General features: G+C 35.2%; 1 protein-coding gene across 32 annotated transcripts in view; it reads left to right on the forward strand.

The window, feature by feature from the left end:
- The window catches only part of LOC144322592 (uncharacterized), a 300,251-nt gene that overhangs the window by 174,404 nt on the left and 106,634 nt on the right, over positions 1 to 19,213 (forward strand). Inside the window, exon 11 of one of the 32 annotated variants that reach the window (XR_013388211.1) lies at positions 3,992 to 4,196. The exons of the other annotated variants lie outside the window; for them this stretch is intronic. The gene's annotated coding sequence lies outside the window, so the exon portion shown is untranslated. The remainder of the gene's footprint in view (positions 1 to 3,991; positions 4,197 to 19,213) is intronic. 32 annotated transcript variants of the gene reach the window in all.

Here is a 19,213-nt window from a genome sequence, read left to right on the forward strand (position 1 = left end):
AAGCATTTTTTTTCTTTTTCTCATTGCAGACTGGTAACAGTTTGCAGACTGGCAGCAATCCATGGACCACATGGACCACTGAAATACATACAAATACACAAATAATGTGCAGGTGTTGTTTAAATGCTATTGAGTGAAATAGAGCCCAGCAGTGGAAAAGAGAATGATGGAGTTGGAAGGTGGTGGTGCTACTTTTGAAGGAAGACAGAGAAGCTTCCTGATGATGTGAGGTTTGAACAGAGAATGGAATGAAGTAGGAGTGTGAGCTTTGCAGATACCAGAGGAGAGTTTCAGGGAAAGGAAACCATATGAGCAAAGGCTCTGAGCCAAGATTCATGCTGTCTTCTATGACTGGGGGGCATGCAAAAGGTGGGTCAGATTACTATAGCCTATTAGATCACGAAAACTTCAGATTTTTTTCTTTTATTTAAAATTTGAACTGTGCAATATTGGTTTCTAGAGTAGAATTCAGTGCTTCTCCACTTACATACGACACGCAGTGCTCATCGCAAGTGCTTTCTTTAATCTCCGTCACCCGTCTAGCCCATCTTCCACCCACCACCCTCCATCAACTCTCAGTTCTCTATCGTTGAAAGCCTCTTATGGTTTATTTCCCTCTCTCCTTTTTTTCTTTTCCCCTTTCCCATATGTTCATCTGTTTCCTTTCTTAAATTCCACATCTGAGTAAGATCATAGGGTATTTGTCTTTCTCTGACTTGTTTCACTTAGCATAATATACTCTAGCTCCATCCATATCCTTGCACATGACAAGATTTCATTTTTTGATGACTGACTAATATTCCATTGTGTGTGTGTGTGTGTGTGTGTGTGTATGTATATATACCACATCTTCTTTATCCATTCATCAATTGATGGACATTGGGGCTCTCTCCATTGTTTGGCTATTGTTGATAATGCTGCTATAAACGTTGGGGTGCATGCACCTCTTCAAATATGTATTTTAATATCTTTTAGGTAAGTACCTTGTAATACAATGGCTGGTTTGTAGGGTAACTCTATCTTTAACTTTTTGAGGAATCTCCATACTGAAGAACATCAGATTTTATTCTAAGTCTTTGGAGAGTTTTGAGCGAAGGAGTGACATGAATTATAACCATGGCTGAATAACATACTAGCTGCTCATTGGGGAACAGATTACAGGAGGGAAAGTTAGAAGGCTTTTGTAAAAATCTATAGAACAAATGATGACGGCTTGGCTAGGGAGGAAAAGTGGAAATGGCAAGAAGTGGCTGCAGTGTGAATTGACCTTGAAGGTTGTAACTGATGGATTGGACACAGAGTGTGAGGAAAAGGGAGTGTCAAGGCTGACTCCAAGAATGTTGGTCAGAGCAAATGGCCAATGGTGCTGCCATTTATGTCTTGTCTTCAGTGTGCTCTGTGACAGAAGCAATAGTTTGGAGAGCTTTCCATACCTACAAATTGGTTAATATTTCAGAAAAAATATTTTCCTGCTTAAGGGAATAAATTCTCCACTGTGTTTCAATCCCAGCTACCCAGAATCATTTACCCTGTAGGAGTATCAGATAACTGAATAGCTGCTTTTAAATTTTACCTTTAAAAGACATATTACTGTATACAGAAATTATTTTCCTATAAACCATCTCCCTTGAGCTTTACAACAATCCTCCTGGGTAAGCAGAGCATTTCTTTCAATCCTCATTTTATTGATAGAGAAACTAAGGAAGCAGATGATGAGGCTAGTCAGTGGTGAACCTGAGTCTAGGTTCTAAGCTTTGTTCTTCTGTATCCAGGGCTTTTTCCTCAACACCCACCGAAATGTTACTATACTTGTGGAGAGTCAATAGTCTTTAGGCCCAAACAGGATCTATAATATTGTTTCTTTGGGAAAACAGATTTCAATTTATAAGCACTTGAAATTTGTAAACAGTTGGATTCTAGCCTGATACTTAAGTTAGAGACTGTCTCTGTTTCTCTGTGTTAGCACAGCACCTCGCTTTCCAAAAAAAAAAAAAAAAAAAAATGGGTCCTTTGTAAGGAACATGTTCATTTCTTTTTTTTCTGGCCCACATCTCCCTATAGGAATCCCTTTTTCAATCACTGGCATCACCAAAACTAGAAACATCTGTCATTTAAGACTATACCTTCTTTATCTCCAGCATCTCAGGAGTTACCAAATCCAGCCCATTCTACCTCTGAGAAGCCTCCAGCTGTCCCCTCCTCTGTGCCAGTGCCCTGGTTTCAGCACCGCCCCCCACCCCCCATCATCTCTACCTGCGAGACTGCAGTAGCCTTCTCACTGGCCTGTCTGCCACCTGGCTTCCTGCCTCTAATCTACTTTCCACAATCCAGCCAAAGGGCTTTCTAAATGCAAATCTAGTCCTATTAAAAACTGACCTTATTTAAAAGCCTCTAGTGCTTCCAATTGCTCTTGGGATAAGATCCAAGCTCTTTAGAACGGCATACCAGGACCTTCGGAATTTGCACATGGGATACAAAAAATGAAAAAATGCAGTCCCATCTTCTGAGCTCACGATTTGATTAGGGAGGCCGGTGCATACACAATTTTAATGCACTATGAAAAATGTTCTCATAGTTATGTGCAAATAAAAACAACTATAATGAAGTGTGATATTTGTAATACTTCTATTATCATGTAGGATGTAGCCCTGCAACAGAGTAGTTTGGCTTGTTAAGAGAGCATTCTCCAAAGTCATCTGTGTACTTAGTTTACTCACTCTGTGCAGCAAAATTTAACACATGTTGTCTGGCAGGTTCATATCAATGCAGACATAAGCTTACCTCACACAATCCTTAGATGGGTTCTTTCATTTGGGACTTTGAAAAAGTGCAAAAGGACTTGTTGAAAATGTCTTCTTGTGGAGAATTATGTCTATTTTACTACACAGTCGTACTCAAGTACAATTCTGAATACTATTTTGTGGGATTCTAATGTTCATCTCCAGTTCTCCTTCATGAAAAGACTCTAAACCAGTGGGACAAAAACAAAAACCAACAAAAAACAAAACCGTGTCTTTAATGTTTGCATTGTTCTAGTTCTGCTTTTCCTCTCCTGGATGTCATTCTGGACTGAGATGCCCCGCCTTCATTTCAGGGTTCTTACCTAAATATTTTCATAGTTCTTAGGTTTTGCTTATGCATTTGTTTAAAGGAAGTTGTTGTTTTTCAACATCAATTTGTTTTTGTGTTTCTGTTCTTCGTATCTTACAAAGCCCTTACTCAGTGTCTCTGTGAATGATCACAGGGCTGTGATACTGGATTGTGTACTTTAAATCACTATATATGAGAAAGTAAATTCCTGTTCAGACTATGAGCTGAAAAAGGCATCCCCATGTGCAGTACACCTGGCACTACCTGAGTGACCTCATTACATTTCTGCAGGATAGCGGTAGCTCAGGGGAATTAATCCTTAATCCAGCATCTCCTACTGTCCTCTCCTTAAAACATGTATGCTGAGAAACACCCAGTGAAAAAGAAGGCGTATACTTGAATAACCCTGGAAAACTCTGCACATTATATCTGATCTAAGGTGCATAGAACATTTTAGTGGTATTAATAAATGAAGCAGTAAAGAAACACTGTTAACTCAGTGTTTACCAAACTTACATGACCACACACCTCTTTCCATGTTGCACCCATCATTAGAAAAAATGATGGTGTCCTCACTTTGAATTAAATGCCAATAGCATTTGTCACTTACAATTTATTTTTTCAACATTTTATTATTAAGGTTTTTGAAGTGACGAAAGAATTGAAAGCAATGTACAGCAAAAGCAAATATCCACAGTGTCTAGATTCTACAGTGAACCTTTGGCTACACTTGCTTTATCCATTATTTGTTTCTCTCTTCCCACTAGACTGGAGTGCCTCAATGATTATTAATCTAATTTATCTTTATTTCATTGGAACTTAGCAGCGTATCAGGCACCAATAGGTAACCAATAGATATTTGACCCATGAATGAATAAATACATTTTTTTTATTCCCTCAGATATCTTCCTAGCACATCCCAGAGACTGAGCTTCAAGGGACGTGAAAGACCAGAGTGTCCCATGGACTTTCTAAGTCTGAACAAACATTCACTTAAGAGAAGACACAGATCCTGAGATAGGTCTTCTCTTAAGCCAAGTGGAAGCCTGTAACTTGCCCACTGTGAGCCGACAAGTGGCCCAGCGTCTCAGACCCAGCTCATCCCTGTACGTACAGTTCATTTTGAGAGGAGGCAGCTTTTGCCGAGCCAATGAGCTCGGATGAATGAACTCAGAGCTGGTCTGTCAAGTCTCGTCCACATGTTGGATTCTCCTCCCTTTGCAGGTTTCTTGCTTTCGTGAGATCTTGGTGTCTTCTTAATTTCCAAAGACGTTTAATTTCCACTCTGATTTTATCTGCCCTCATCTTTCATTCCTGGAAACCTGATCCTTGGTTTGTCTGATGATCCACCTTCTTCGTTTGTAACTGCAGATGGAGGACAGTTATTTAATAGGCCTTTTGTCCTTTTATCCCCTAGTGTCTGATTACCTACCACAGGTCCTAGGAAAGCAGCTGCCCTTGTCCTTTTATTTCTTTTCTTTTCTTGTACGAGCAAAACCAACACCAACAAAATCTTTATTTTCCTCAATTTTTAAATTTGCTTCACTTTCTCTTCCAATGAACCACATTCTAACTTTTCTAAGATTCTTTATCCTGACACTTGTTCTTCTCTCCTTTTTTTCCCTGTTCTGTTCTTTTCCTATCCCTTTTGATTTTCTTTTTCTGATAGAAAAGAAGTCAATACTGTATACATGTAGAAGACACAGGCTTGAGGGTTATAACCAAATCAATAAAGTATACTGAATGAGCCTTCAGTGGTTAGGCTAAGGCCTCCCATTTATTTTTTCAAACATAGTTTCTAGTGCCCAATTTCCAAATGTGGCCGAGGTTACCTAAAGCCTGTATTTGCCGCCTCAGTTCCTCTATTTGGATACTGTTTCTGGTTCATTCTGTTGTACTCTTGTCAAAATACGACTCTCGCTTCAAAATTCCATTACAGATCCTCCCTTCAGTATGAAGCCTTCCTTGATTTTTCCTTCAGTATACAAACTCATCTCTTTCTCTTTGAATATCCTTAATACTTAGTTTCTGACCTCTCATTTGACATATACTCAATCTCAGGTCTAAAAATGATGTAAGTGGATTTTATCCTATAAAAGTTTTAAAAAACATAGTAATTCTTTACTTTAAAAAGTAGAGTACATATGCTCAGTGATATACAATTCAAATATAGAAAGAATAAATATTGAAATTAAGTCTGTCCTACTCCAGGTACATTGACAAGGGTTTCCATTCTCTTTTCTATCTTTCTGGATATTTTCTGTGTTTTTTTTAAAAATACGTGCAGTAACTATCATATGCACTATTCTGTACTTTGCCTTTTAAACTTAACAGTTTATGTATTAAAGCTCATTCTTTATCTATTGTGGCACCTCCTTCTTTTTAATGACCTCATAGTGGATATTTAGAATGTTTCCAGTGTGTTTCAGTGAACACTATACTTTAGGATAAACTCTGGGAGGGGAATTGCAAGATCAAATCATATGTATATATTTTTTTCACTTCATTGGTTTGTTTTATTGACGTAAAGTTTGTATATAGTGAAATACAAATACATTAAGTGTACAACTTGATAAATTCTGATAAATGTATGTACCCATGTTACTCACCACTCTAATCAAGATATTGAACATTTCCATCACCTCAAAGTTCCTTTTTTTTTTTTTAATTTTTATTTATTTATGATAGTCACACACAGAGAGAGAGAGAGAGGCAGAGACACAGGCAGAAGGAGAAGCAGGCTCCATGCACCGGGAGCCTGACGTGGGATTCGATCCCGGGTCTCCAGGATCGGGCCCTGGGCCAAAGGCAGGTGCTAAACCGCTGCGCCACCCAGGGATCCCTCAAAGTTCCTTTTTAAGTCAATTTTTATGCCTCTAGTAGTCAAACACGGTCTTATTTCTAACCACAGATGAGTTCTGCATATTCTTGAACTTCATATAAGTAGAGTCATACAGTATGCACACTTCTGCTTACTGGGTAGTATTCAATTTTATGAATATATCACAACTGTACTCATTCTCTTATTGATGGACATTTCAGTCATTTATAGTTTGAGAATATTATGAATAAAGCTGCTAAGAGCATTCTTGTAAAATTTTTTAGGAGGTATGTGTTTTCATTTCTCTTGAGTAAACATGTAGAGTAGAACTTCTAGGTCATAGGCTAGATGTATTTTAACTTTGTTATAAACTGCCAAAAAGTTTCTACATTCCCACCAGCAACATAGTAGAGTTCAGCTTTTTCATGTTTTCACCAATATTTGGTGTTGTCATTTTAAATATTATTTACTTGAATGAATATGAAATGGTATCTCACAGTGGTTTGTAAATTGCATTTCCTTGATAGCTAATGGCGTTGAGTACATTTTTGATGTGCTTGTTGGCACATATATTTCTATTTTTGTGAACTGTCCAGGATTTTTTGCCATTTAAAGAATTGGGAAAATTTATCATTTTGCTATTGATTTGTGTGCTTAAAAATATAATCTAGGTACAAGTGTCTTGTCAGATATATGTTTTGTGAATATTTCTCCCAGTCTGTGGCTTGTCTTTTTCTTAGCAATGTTTTTGGAAGAGCAGGTGATTTTATTTTTGTGAAATTTAGTCTATCAATATTTTTTCTTTTGTGATTATAACAGGTTCTGTTCTTACTAAGAAATGTTTTCATACCCCAAGTGTGCAATAATATTATTCCATGTTTTCTTCTAGATATCTTAGAGTTTGGCTTTCATTTAGGTCTGTGATCCATCTCAAATTGTATATGTTGTAAAACAGGTTTGAAGTGCTTCTTACACTCATATCTTCCTGTGCTTTCCTTAATCCCCATCACCTTTTTCACTCAGGCTCCCACCTGCCTCCCCTCTGGCAACCATCAGTTCTCTGTAAGTTCTGATGTAAACATCAGTTCTCAGTTAAGAGTCTGTTTCTTGGTTTGCCTCTCACTTTCTATTTCTCCCCTATGATTGTTCTGTTTCCTAAATTTCTTTTTTTCCCTAAATTTCAAATATGCATGATATCAATTTGTCAATAGAATACTACTATGCCATCAAAAAGAATGAAATCTTGCCATTTGAAATGATGTAGATGGAGCTAGAGAGTATTATTGAAAGTGAAATATCCCCCCCCCACCAAAAATATCTTTTTATAGTTGTTCCAGCATCATTTGTTGAAAAGCCATTCTTTCCTCATTGAAATGTGTTCGCATCATTGTTGAAATCAATTGTCCATTTATAAGTGGATTTATATCTGGGTACTCTGTTCCACTTCTTTTTATGCCAGTACTACATTGTCTTGATTGTAATTCCTCAACTTAATTCTTTATCTTCAAAGATGTCTTGTTTAGTCTAGCTTTGTCTTTGCTTTTCCACATAAATTTTGGAATGAAAAGGAACCCTGTTGCATTAAACTTATAGATCAATTTAGGAAGGAGTAGTATCTTACAATATTCAGTTTTTTTTTTTTTTTATCCATTGACATGGTAAATCTATTCATTTATTTGGTCTTCTTTAATTTCCCTCAGCAATGTTGAGTGGTTTTCAGTTTAGAAATTTCCCCCCAGTATTGGTTTTTAAATTATATGTTCTAAATATATATTTCAAATTGTCTGTGTGTAAAATACCTATCAACAAAATAGTTTCCCTATTTTCCCATCCCCTGAAAAATATAGATTTTTAGAAGGGATTCGGTTTTTGCTAGGTGAATGCTAACTCATTTTAGTTTTTGCATTTTTTTTATTGTGAATTTGAACATCTTTTCATATGTCTAAAGTTTTATACTTCCTTTAGTGTGAGCATGTTCATGTTCTTCAACAACTTTAATATAGGCTGCAAGTCACTTTCTTCTTGATTTTCAGAAGCTCTCTTTATATGCACAAAAATATAGCCTTTGTATGTGTTATTTATTCTCCCAACGTTTAATCTTAACTTTAATTTTTATTTGCTATACATAAACATTTGAAAGATATAAAATCTTTAAAGATTCTTGGGTTTTGATTATACTGAGAATATCTCTAAGATTATTTTTAAAATTCTGTGTTTTCTTTGTGGAATTTCATGGCTTCAGTTTTTAGAATTAAGCCTTTATCCATTTGTAATTTCTTTTTGGCAGGGATCTTGTAAAATATTTATGTGGACAGATCTTTACTTTCTCTAGAAGGTACTCATTTATTGAATTAATCTATCATATCTCAACACGACCATATCATATGCTAAATTCCTATGTGCATTTTTTCTTTTTCTTAACTCTCTATTCATGTACAAGTACTACACCAATTAAATTATACTGGTATAAAATATGTTCTAATACCTTTTGGAGTAGGTCTCCCACATTACTTTTGCTTTTCAGAATTCTTTTTGTTATAGTGTGCATACTTATTCTCCCACATGTAATTTAGAATTTGTCTCATTCTAAAAATAAAAATTCTATTGGTATTTTATTAAGTTCGAATCAAATGGTGGGTGCCTGAGTGGCTCAGTTGGTTAAATGGCTGACTCTTGATTTGTCTTGGGTCATGGTTTCTGGGATGGAGCCCTGCATCAAGCTCAGCAGGGAGTCTGCTTGAGGATTCTCTCTCTCCCTCTGCCCCTCCCCGCACTTGTACACTTGCTTGCTCTCTCTCTCTCTCAAATAAATCTTTTTAAAAAGCTTTTCTAAAAAAAGATGAGGTCAAATTTATAGATGTTTAGAAAAAAATGGACATCATCACAATATTGTGTCTTCCTATTTAAGAATGAAGTATTCCTTTCATTTATTACAGCCTTCTTCTGAATTCTTCAACGTGTTTTAAAGTTACCTAAGTTTTGGGCATATCTTGTTAGGTTTATTTCTATGTATTTTTTGTCTGTGGTTATTTTCTGCTATTGTAAACAGGATCTTCTTTTATAACATGATAATAATTTTGTGTTTATACAATTGATAGCATTCTGTAATCCTTGCCTTATTTTGTCTTTGATAGGAGTCCTTTAGTGTTTTACTTGTAAATTTGATGGTTGCTCTCTTCTCCTACCCTCTCTTGCTCTCTCTTGCCCTTTCCCACTCTCTTACTTCCTCTACTTCCCTCTCCCTTTCTCTCTCTCCCCCTTTGTTTGCACACACATATCATGTCTTATAAGTATGAACTGATTTATATTTTAGTAAAAATTATAAAAATTAAGAATAGATGTTGAATTTGATTAGATATTTGAGATATATTTGAGTATTTGAGATATATATTTTTTCTAAAGGTTTAGTGGAACTCAACATGAGAGACCTAACCTGACCCACTCTGGGGGAAAGGGGTGATTAGTTCTTTGACAACTTTGTGTCTCCTGTGACAATTTATTTGCTTTTATTTTCTTATTTGTAATTTTTATTTTCCTGGAAAGTCATCCATTTCATTCAGGTTTTCAAGTTAATATGTATAGTCAAGCAAAATAGTCTTTCATAATCTTTTAAATTCTATATGCAGTCAGTTCTCCACTCTCATTTCCCATTTATATACTTGTGCTTCTCTACTTTGTTTTTAAAAACTAAAATAATTAATGGTTTATCTTTCTTAATGACCTTATTAATATATAATTAGTACACCATACAGTCTACTCATTTAAAGACAGTCAAATAGTTTTTAGTGTATTCAGAAAGTTGTGCAACCATCACCACAATTTTAGAACATTTCATCATCTCAAAAAGAAACCACGTATTCATTATTTCCCATTTCTCCCCAACTTCCCCCACTTCCTGGCCCTAGGTAACTACCAATTTACTCCCTGTCTATAAATTTGCTCATTCTTGACATTTCAGGTAAATGGAATGTAGTATATGATCTTTTGTGATTGGCTTCTTTCATCTAGCATCATATTTTCAACTTTTATCCATCTTGTACCATGCATCAGTACATCATTCTCATTGCCAAATAATATTCATTTTATGGATATACCACATTATTTATCTGTTCTTCAGCTGATGGATGTTTGAGTTATTTCCACAAGTGCTGTTATGAATGATGCTACTTTGAACATTTGTGTATAAGTCTTTCATGGGCATATGTTTTCATTTCTCTTGGTAGGAGTAGAATTGCTCAATCATATGTAACTCTATGTTTAACATCCTAAGAAATTGATAAACTGCTTTCCAAAGTAGCTGTGCCATTTTAAATTCTTATAAGCAACATATGAGGGTCTTAATTTCTCCATATACTTGCCAACATTTGCTTGTGTCTCTTTTTTATTATAGCCATTCTAGTGAGTGTGAAGTGATCTCTCATTTTGGTTCTATTTTTTTTTTTTTTAAGATTTTATTTACTTATTGAGAGACACAGAGTCAGAGACATAGGTAGAGGGAAAAGCAGGCTCCCTGCAGAGAGCCTGATGTGGGACTCTATCCCAGGATCCTGGGATCATGACCTGAGCCAAAGGCAGATGCTCAACTACTGAGCCACCCAGGTTCCCCTGTGGTTCTAAATTGTATTTCCCTATAATGGCTAGTGATTCTAAGCACTTTTTTTTTAGTGTTTTACTAACTATTTGTATATATTCTTCAGAGAAATGTCTCTTCAGGTCCTTTGTCCATTTTTATTTGGGTTATCTGTTACTAAGCTTTAAGATTATTATATATGAATATATATGTAAGTGTATTATTAAGTTATAAGATTATATATATGCATAAGTAATTGACACATAGCATCTTCTCTGTATATGGTGTGTAGTTGTATTTTATTGTGTTTTAGTTTTTTTCTACTTATTTCTGACTTTATCTCTTTTATATAATAGCTTTAATAGTTTAATCATAATTTTGCAATAAAATCTTGTAGCATGGATTCTTTTTAATTGATTCTCCTTAAAAATCTTTTTTTGTTCAAATCTGTTTTTCTAAATAATTATTTAGGTTTATATTCTAAGTTTTATTTATTATCTTTATTATTATAACCTTGTATAATTAATTCCTCATTTCTTAAAGACAGTATGTATTAAGCAATGATGAAAGCCACATTCTTAATTTTCTCCTACCTTTATTCATTTTTCATTTTTCTGGTTCTTCTGGTGTTTAAAAATATATACATATATTTATATATAAATGTAATATATTTATATATATATGTATATATTTATATGATATTTATATCACTTATACATTGTAATACTTTCCAACATTTGTATTTTACACTTATCATTACCAGAATTATTTTAGACTTAGGTTTGTGGCTACCTGAATCCAATAATCACTGCCAGACTTTCTGTAATAGTTTTAAATTCATTTCTTAAATTGCATAGGTTTTTCCTCTCTGTATAGTTTATATTCTTTGGGTCTTACAAGTTCAAAATGTTTTTCTCTTGTCTTTATACCTGAATTTTTCAAATTTTTCCTCTAGGGTTTTTAAACATAGTGTTACTGGATTCTGTTCTTAAAAATTGTGCTTGGGAAACTTGAGATTAGCTTGGTATGTCTTATTCCTTTTTTTTTTTTTTTTTTAAAGTACTTTACTCCCAACATGTGGCTTAAACTCATGACCCTGAGATTAAGAGTCACATGCTCTACCAACTGAGCCAACCATGCCCCCTTTGTATGTTTTAGTCTTATAGTTAATATTTTTGTTTGAATGACCAGAAGTTTTTTGTTTTGAAATGTGATAACATTATTGAGATATGTTTGTAGTTAGTGGTACTGTAATATATTCATTTTCTCAGACAGATTGGACTATCTTAATTTGGATTCAAATATTTTCTTTCTGGAAATTTTATTTATATATTTATATCTTGATTTTGTGTGTGTGTGTTTTGTTCTCTTTAGGAACACTGATCATATGTATAAAAGATCTCCAGTTTATTTTTCATTAATATAATTTTTCTCCAAGCTATTTTAATGAATTCTTTCTATTTATTTTGATTACTTTTTGCAATCTCACCCAACTTTACTATGTTTACATAAGATTTAATTCATTTTTGTGTACTGTTTATAATATGGTCTTTATTTAATTACTTTTCCTTTCCTTCTTTTCTTAGGCCTAACCTCTTATACTTCACTTTCTTCTATCATTTCACCACATAGTCCCTAAGCTCTTGTATCTCTACTTTGGATTCTTTGATTTTTTTTTAATGTTCTTTGATTTGTAACAATAAGTTTTGTCATGATTTTTCTCTGCCTCTTTTATACATGCATTTTTTTTGTGAGAAAGAAAACAACTTTTTCCATTTCTTCCTTTTTTTTTTCTTAAAGAATCTTTGGTTCTTTTTGAATCTAGCTTGAGTGAAATAAATTATTGGGTTCTTGGATTGCATGCATAGGAAGTTTATGAGAAAGGAACCAACTTATATTGCAGATGAATAGGAGTCTCCTCCTTTCACAGTGAAATAAAAGTCTCTCTATTTCTCCCTTTTTTTTCTCTCCTCCCTGTGTGTGTGTGTATGTGTATGTATGTGCCTGTGTGGATGTATGTGTGTGTGATGGTTTTTTAAAAGAGTTTAGACATTTTTATTTTCTCAGTGTTTGACTTTTTCTTTCACTACAATTCATCAATAGACTGTTTCTTGTAAATATGGAATGTCTTCCTATTTCATTGCTTATCTCTTGCTACTTTTCATTGCCTGGGCCTCTCAGTCTATTTTTTTTTCCAAAGATGTGATTATTGTTTTTTGCTTTTTTTAGTGCACCATCTGTTTTGGTGATTGTACTCCCCTGATATGTTTAAGATTTGCTCCTGCAAGCTTCTTTTCTTGAGCTAATCCCACATCTTGACATCTTTTAATCATATACAGTGGTTTGGGATTATAGATTTTCTAAATTTTGCCAAAAAAAAAGACTATGAATTCTTTTGTTTATGTTTCTTATTACTTTGGGAGTGATAGCTGAAAGAAGAAGATATCTTAACACTAGAAGTCTCTTTATTACGTTGATTTTAATGTGTTAATCTTTAAATAGATGTGAAGAATAGAGAGTAATTGAGACATTAAGAGGAAGCAAATGTTAAAAATAATTACATTAATAAAAAGATTAAAAGAACAAAAGACGGTATCAGCATGTTGGACCCATCTATTGGTCTATTTTGAAACTGATAGAAAAGTTTAGAAAATATGAATATAGGACCCAACATTGGAACACTTGAACTTAATTTATGCCTCTGTTAATTATTATTTTCATTATCTTGGACAAGTGCCTTAGCCAGTCTAAATCTCAGTTTCCTAATGTGTAAAATAGGGAAAGTAATGTATTTTTTGCAGTCACTTATCACCTAGAACATATTCAATAAATAGCGGCTGTTTTAAATATAGCTTATATTCATTCCGAGTGCTTTAGCCCCCCTCCTTTTTAAAGTTATAGCTTTTTAAAGATTGAAGACGTCAAGAAAGCTGAACCTGAAAATGTGAAGACATGTGCTCATGTTTTAAGAGGATTATATCCCGGTAAATCTTTGGTTTTCATAATAGACTGAATCCCTAAAAGTTCTCCGTGCTTGCAACATTTGACTGTTCCTTTAAACATTAAACTCCAAACTTCCAACCCATTTTGCAATATAATTGTAATAGTGTTATTACCAATTATGTTTGTCTTTAAATTCTTTGTGTGCAAAATGTAAAATAATCTTTTTTTTCTAACTAGACAGTTCTTTCTGTTATAAAAGAAGCCCTTTATCTAACTGTCTTCTATGTTTATAAGAGAAATACATTTCACTGGTAACAACTAATATTAACACGGTGCTTTTCAGTTTGCATATATTCTCATTTGACCTCATTTAATTATGGAAATTTGGGCCATGAGATAATGGATGTTTGACAGAAACAACTTATTCAGACATATAGACCGCTCAAAAAATCTGGATTTAAATTCTTCAGGGGTTCTATTCTAGAAACCAAAATTAATGAAATCCAGGTTTTCTGACTAAGATGGATAGACATCTTAATGGAAAGATACCCAATTTTGACGTGTATCATATGGCCTAATGTTACTTCATGATAACAATATCAAGTTAGATGGTTTCTAAAAGATCCACCATAGAGTAGAAGAATTTAAATAAATGTAACAGCTTTTATTTGACAGCTGGCAAGTCTTAACCTTACTGAGCATCTATTTTCTCATGTTTTTAAAAAGGATAATAATTATTAACTCTGTTCATTGTAACAAGCATTTTTTGAAAGCCTCCAATGGACAGAAGATGGGATTAAAATATTTTATAATCTGAAAATCAAACGAACTTTGTGTGAAAATATTTTGTATGCTGTAAAAAGTATATGTAAGTCTCAATGACATACTTACCTGCTAAGCTATTGGTTAACAAGGAAAATACTTTATTGCTCTTCTTGGATAAAATCTCATGCATTTTTATAACAAATGTGCTTTTCAGAGTATCTGTGAAAGTATTGGCTGGCATGCTGTTCTCAATCAGTACACAAGTTTTTCTACTTACCCAATTTTCTATCCATTTGCAAGTAGTTCTGAGCACAGGGCCTCATTGACTCTACAGGTCTGTTCATAACTTGATCCTCAAGGATATTGCTTCTAAGAATGACTCTGCGTAAATGGCATGAAGGACATAGTTATTTGAAGTTATCCTGGCAATAGACATTCAGAGACATGGCCAAGTGCTTTCAGAATGAGCCAACCAGTTTCTTCTTCCTTCAGGTACAATTTTGACTCTATGGAGAGATTTTTGACTACATTTGCTTGCTCTATGTTGTTACTTAAGAATAGTGATTTGGAACACTTTTGTGATCTAACCTAGGAGTTTCCAAATAGAAGGCTCTGTTAAGAGCTATTTGTACTTTATCACAGTCTTCTCCACTCTGAATGACACTGTATGTGTCTGTAATGTACAGTTGTATCAGTGTCTCACACTTTTGAGTTGGAATCAGTTCTGGTGCTGATTAACTTCAATCTCTTTTAAGCCATTGTTTATACATCTATAAAATGGGTCTACTTCCTAATTTTCAGGGCCGTGGTAAGGATTAGAACTCATGTATATAAAATGCCTAGCAGATGATATACCAGGCACAGGGTAATGTTAATTCCCTTTTCCTGAATTCTGAGGTAGTAAATAGAACACATATTTGGAATCAGAATAAGGCTCAAATCCTGGCTCTGCAGCTATAAGCTTTGTGACCTATGAGGAGTTATTGAATCTCCTGGGGTTTCTGTTTTCACATTGTGAAATAATAACATCATTCTCTGCCTTGAGTGCTGTTACTAGGATCAAATGAGATAATGTAGTTAGTAAAAATGTATTTTGCTATAAGAAATAGAGAGTTGTTAGTATTGATTATTAAGTAATACTTATTTAGTATTAAGTAATACTTATTTACTTATTTAGTGACAGAGTAGAAGGAGCACCGGATTTGTTGTCAGAAAGTCCTGGCTTCTTCCTTGCTCTGTGGCATGTTACCCAATCATCTCTTGGTACTTCAGTTTTCTGAATGGTGGACAGAATTAAAATTACTTACTTCATAGGATTGTTCTAAAAATTAAATGAGATTGCATATGAGAAAGCACCCAGAACGAGTTTGGCACACAGTAGGTTTTCAAGAAATGTTGGCTGATTTTAGTTGCATGCGTACAGAGGGATTTAGGTCTTCTAATGGAATTTGAATTTTTTTTTTTTTTTTTTAATTTTTATTTATTTATGATAGTCACACAGAGAGAGAGAGAGAGAGGCAGAGACACAGGCAGAAGGAGAAGCAGGCTCCATGCACCGAGAGCCCGATGTGGGATTCGATCCTGGGTCTCCAGGATCGCGCCCTGGGCCAAAGGCAGGCGCCAAACCGCTGCGCCACCCAGGGATCCCTCTAATGGAATTTGAGAGGCACATTTAAACACACAGTATTTACAAGTCTTTCCTGTTTTCTCTAGTTCCCATACAATTGGCCACATGAAACTACTTCCATGTGCTAGAAGTTGGTCTTCACATTTCTTTTTGTAGGGTTAAAAACATCTGCAGGAAAAGAGTAGAAGCTAGTTTGCATATAAATACAGGGCACATCATGTATAAATGTTTTAATGCCATCTCCTTGGAGACACCTATAAACAATGTTCTAAGCCTATGACCTTATTCCTGAAATTGAGTGAGGTATTTTGCACACAACATTTGGATTAGTATGAATTCAATTTTGATTTATATATTTTTGGTGTCTAAGATATGACAAGATGCTAATGTAGCTTAAAACATTAAAACATCTTAGATTAAGTCTCAGTATATTTTCAATCTCAGCTCTTTTGTGACCCTCAAATTCACAAGGCCAGAAAGTAGTTTCCAATGATATTCCTACTTTATAATTTTTAGACCTACATAATAAGCTGTTGGAGGTAAACTTCTATAGAAATAAGTGGGAGTTTTCACTATACTCTGAGTCTAGACTCTAGACTCCTGGGGACCTATATCAAAATACAGATAAGTGGTTCCATAATTTTGTAGTTCCCACTATTGCAGAGATTCTGCTTCAGAGTCTGGAATGGGGCCCAATAATCTTTATTTTAACAAAGGTCCCAAGTGATTTCAATGAGGGTGTTGTGCAGGACTTATTTTGAGATACTTTGGTCTATACCCATACCTCCAACCTGAGAGTACCACTAGTAAAAAGACAAGGCACATGAGTAGTTTTCAATATTGAAAATACCCAGTGGAGCCTATGCTAAACCTATGGAGTCCAGTAAAATGACAAGTTCTATGCTTTTCTTTGCATTTGTGGATCTCTGTCCATTAAATTCATGGTAAACTAATTTTCTGGGGCCATTCCAAGTCCTGGAGCAGCTCTAGGCCATTTGGCATAAAGAGAGATTTCCAGATTTAATAACCAGATGCCTTAAAAAGCAATTCAGGGGGCACCTGGGTGGCTCAGCCAGTTGAGTGTCTGCCTTCAGCTTGGGTCATGGTTTCAGGGCCCTGGGATCAAGCCCTGCATTGGGCTTCCTGCTCAGTGAGGAATCTGCTCCTCTCTCTCCTTCTGCTGCTTTCCCAGCTCTTGTGTGTTCTTGCTCTCTCTCTCCCTCTCAAATAAATAAATAAAATATTTTTTTAAAAAAAAAGCAACTCAGTTTCCACATCTGATGTCAATGTGGCAGATACTACAGATTAGTTTACTCGACAGCTACTTCCACTACCTTTCTTTTTCTCATACTTTTCTGTACTATAGGGGCTGGAAAGCCAAAAGCTACATTCTGACATTACTGTGCAGTTAAGATTTTTATAGGTTACCTAGATTCTACTAAGCTGACACAATTATAAGAGATTTGGAGACCATGCATGAAACCAAATTTTATCACAGAAGCACTTGTTTCTCATAGGGCATCTATGCTGGAAATTCTATTTTCCAATCCCTTTTGGCAGCAGCAATGGGACATCTGCTGAAGTCCAGTAGTGTGGTTGGACATTTCTCCTGAAAATATAATTCCAAGGGGCGTAGCATTCAGTTTTATTGCCCTGACTATCCAATACGTTCTGTGAACTATTTACTGCCCTCCAATATAGATCTCTTTCCTTAAGCCAGATATAATGGTTTTTGTTGCCTGCAACTAAGCTGCCTTTAGGGTAGCTGGCTTGAAGCATATAATGAGTTTAAGCTAAAACATTTCTTTCACCTATCCACACAGACTAGTCTTCTCTGCCTTTTCTTGGTACAGGCCACCAATCTGTAGGTCACTCTGGAGTCCATAGTTCACTTCTTTTGATATATGGCACGATCCCATCCCAGGCATGCTGATATCTTACTTTACTGGTCTGAATTTGGATATAAAAGATTGCTGACTTTCCCGAGTATTTGTTAAGGTATAGTTTATACTTTTCTAGGAATTTTTTTCCTGTATACTTTTTGTTTAAGAAGGATGATTCTCTTCTATCATTTTCCCCAATTCATCCCTGGGAAATGAACCCATATAAAACTGAGATAATTTTAGAATCATGGATATGCAATGGCTTCCAAAATCAACTGGAACAATAATCAATAGTAATAATGCAATACCAGTAGCTGTAATATCTTGAGTAATTACCAATCTCCAAGCAACATGCTAGAGTTTTGCAGAAAGCATCTCATTTAATAATTGGTAAAGTCTCAGATGGTCTCATGGCCTCTAATCAGTTTTGTTTTTGCTGCACATCTCTGTTGCTACCAGAAACCTTAAGTCGTGAAAACATAATTCTGTATTATCCATAAATGTTATTCTCTAATTTCTGTTTCTTCTTCTCATAGACACTGTGTGAATATACTTCAGGGAGTTAAAAAAAAAAGTAAGCAACAGTGTTATTTGAATATAATTGGCAGGCAGCCTGCCCAAACATGCCCTGACAAAGCAATGTTCTTTAAGTGTCTGTCTTCCTTGGGAGTCCATCTTAGTTGCTTTTGTTGGTTGGCATCTATCAATGCAGCCTGCAAAGAAAATTGTCACTGCTATGGTCCAGGACGGATTGATGATTTTATTGTATAGTGCCTGATAGGTAGTAGGTAGTCAACATGAATAAGCTATCCTGGTTCCACTGGGTATAGGGACATAAGGTTGACTGTAGGCCACTACAGGACACTGTGTGCCCTCAGCTGTGGTTGCCCCAAGTAGGTCTGCTCTGGGATGTCAATTCTTTCTGTGAGGCATTTATTTCTATTTGCAGGAACTTTTCACTCTCTGTGTCTGTTACTGCTCAAAGGTCACCTAAAATGTAGAGCTTTTATTAGCTGCAGTGAAAGGATGTACTTTCCCCTGAATGCTCTCTGCCAAGTGCCTTTCCCATTCTCTTATTAGCAAAGGAATGGATTATTTCTTCACTTGCCTAGTCTGTGAATCACTCTCTCTCTCTCTCTCCTTCCCCTCTAATTCCCCTCTTTCTTTTAGTCTCCCTCCCCCTCTCTCCTCAAACTTAATTGTCCTCCTGTGTTCTACCTTTTCCCTGGGGGGAATGATGGAAGGATCTTTTATCCTACTTTTTTTTTTTCAGGTAGAGGGTTCACCAATTTTACAGAGGGATATAAACGCGAAGGATTTCCCCTATTGCTGAAATCATGGTTGTTATCCTTCTTCTGCATGGTACTATTAAATTATTCTGTGGTGTGTGTGAGAGATTGTGTTTAGCTACTACCTTCCTTGTCACACAGATGACATGGGCAGGGAATAATTGTGATAATACAAACAAGTGGAGGCAATGGAACAAGACATATATTTGGCTTCTGCCCTGTAAG

This window comes from Canis aureus, chromosome 10, assembly GCF_053574225.1.
Source record: "Canis aureus isolate CA01 chromosome 10, VMU_Caureus_v.1.0, whole genome shotgun sequence".
NCBI lineage: Eukaryota > Metazoa > Chordata > Mammalia > Carnivora > Canidae > Canis > Canis aureus.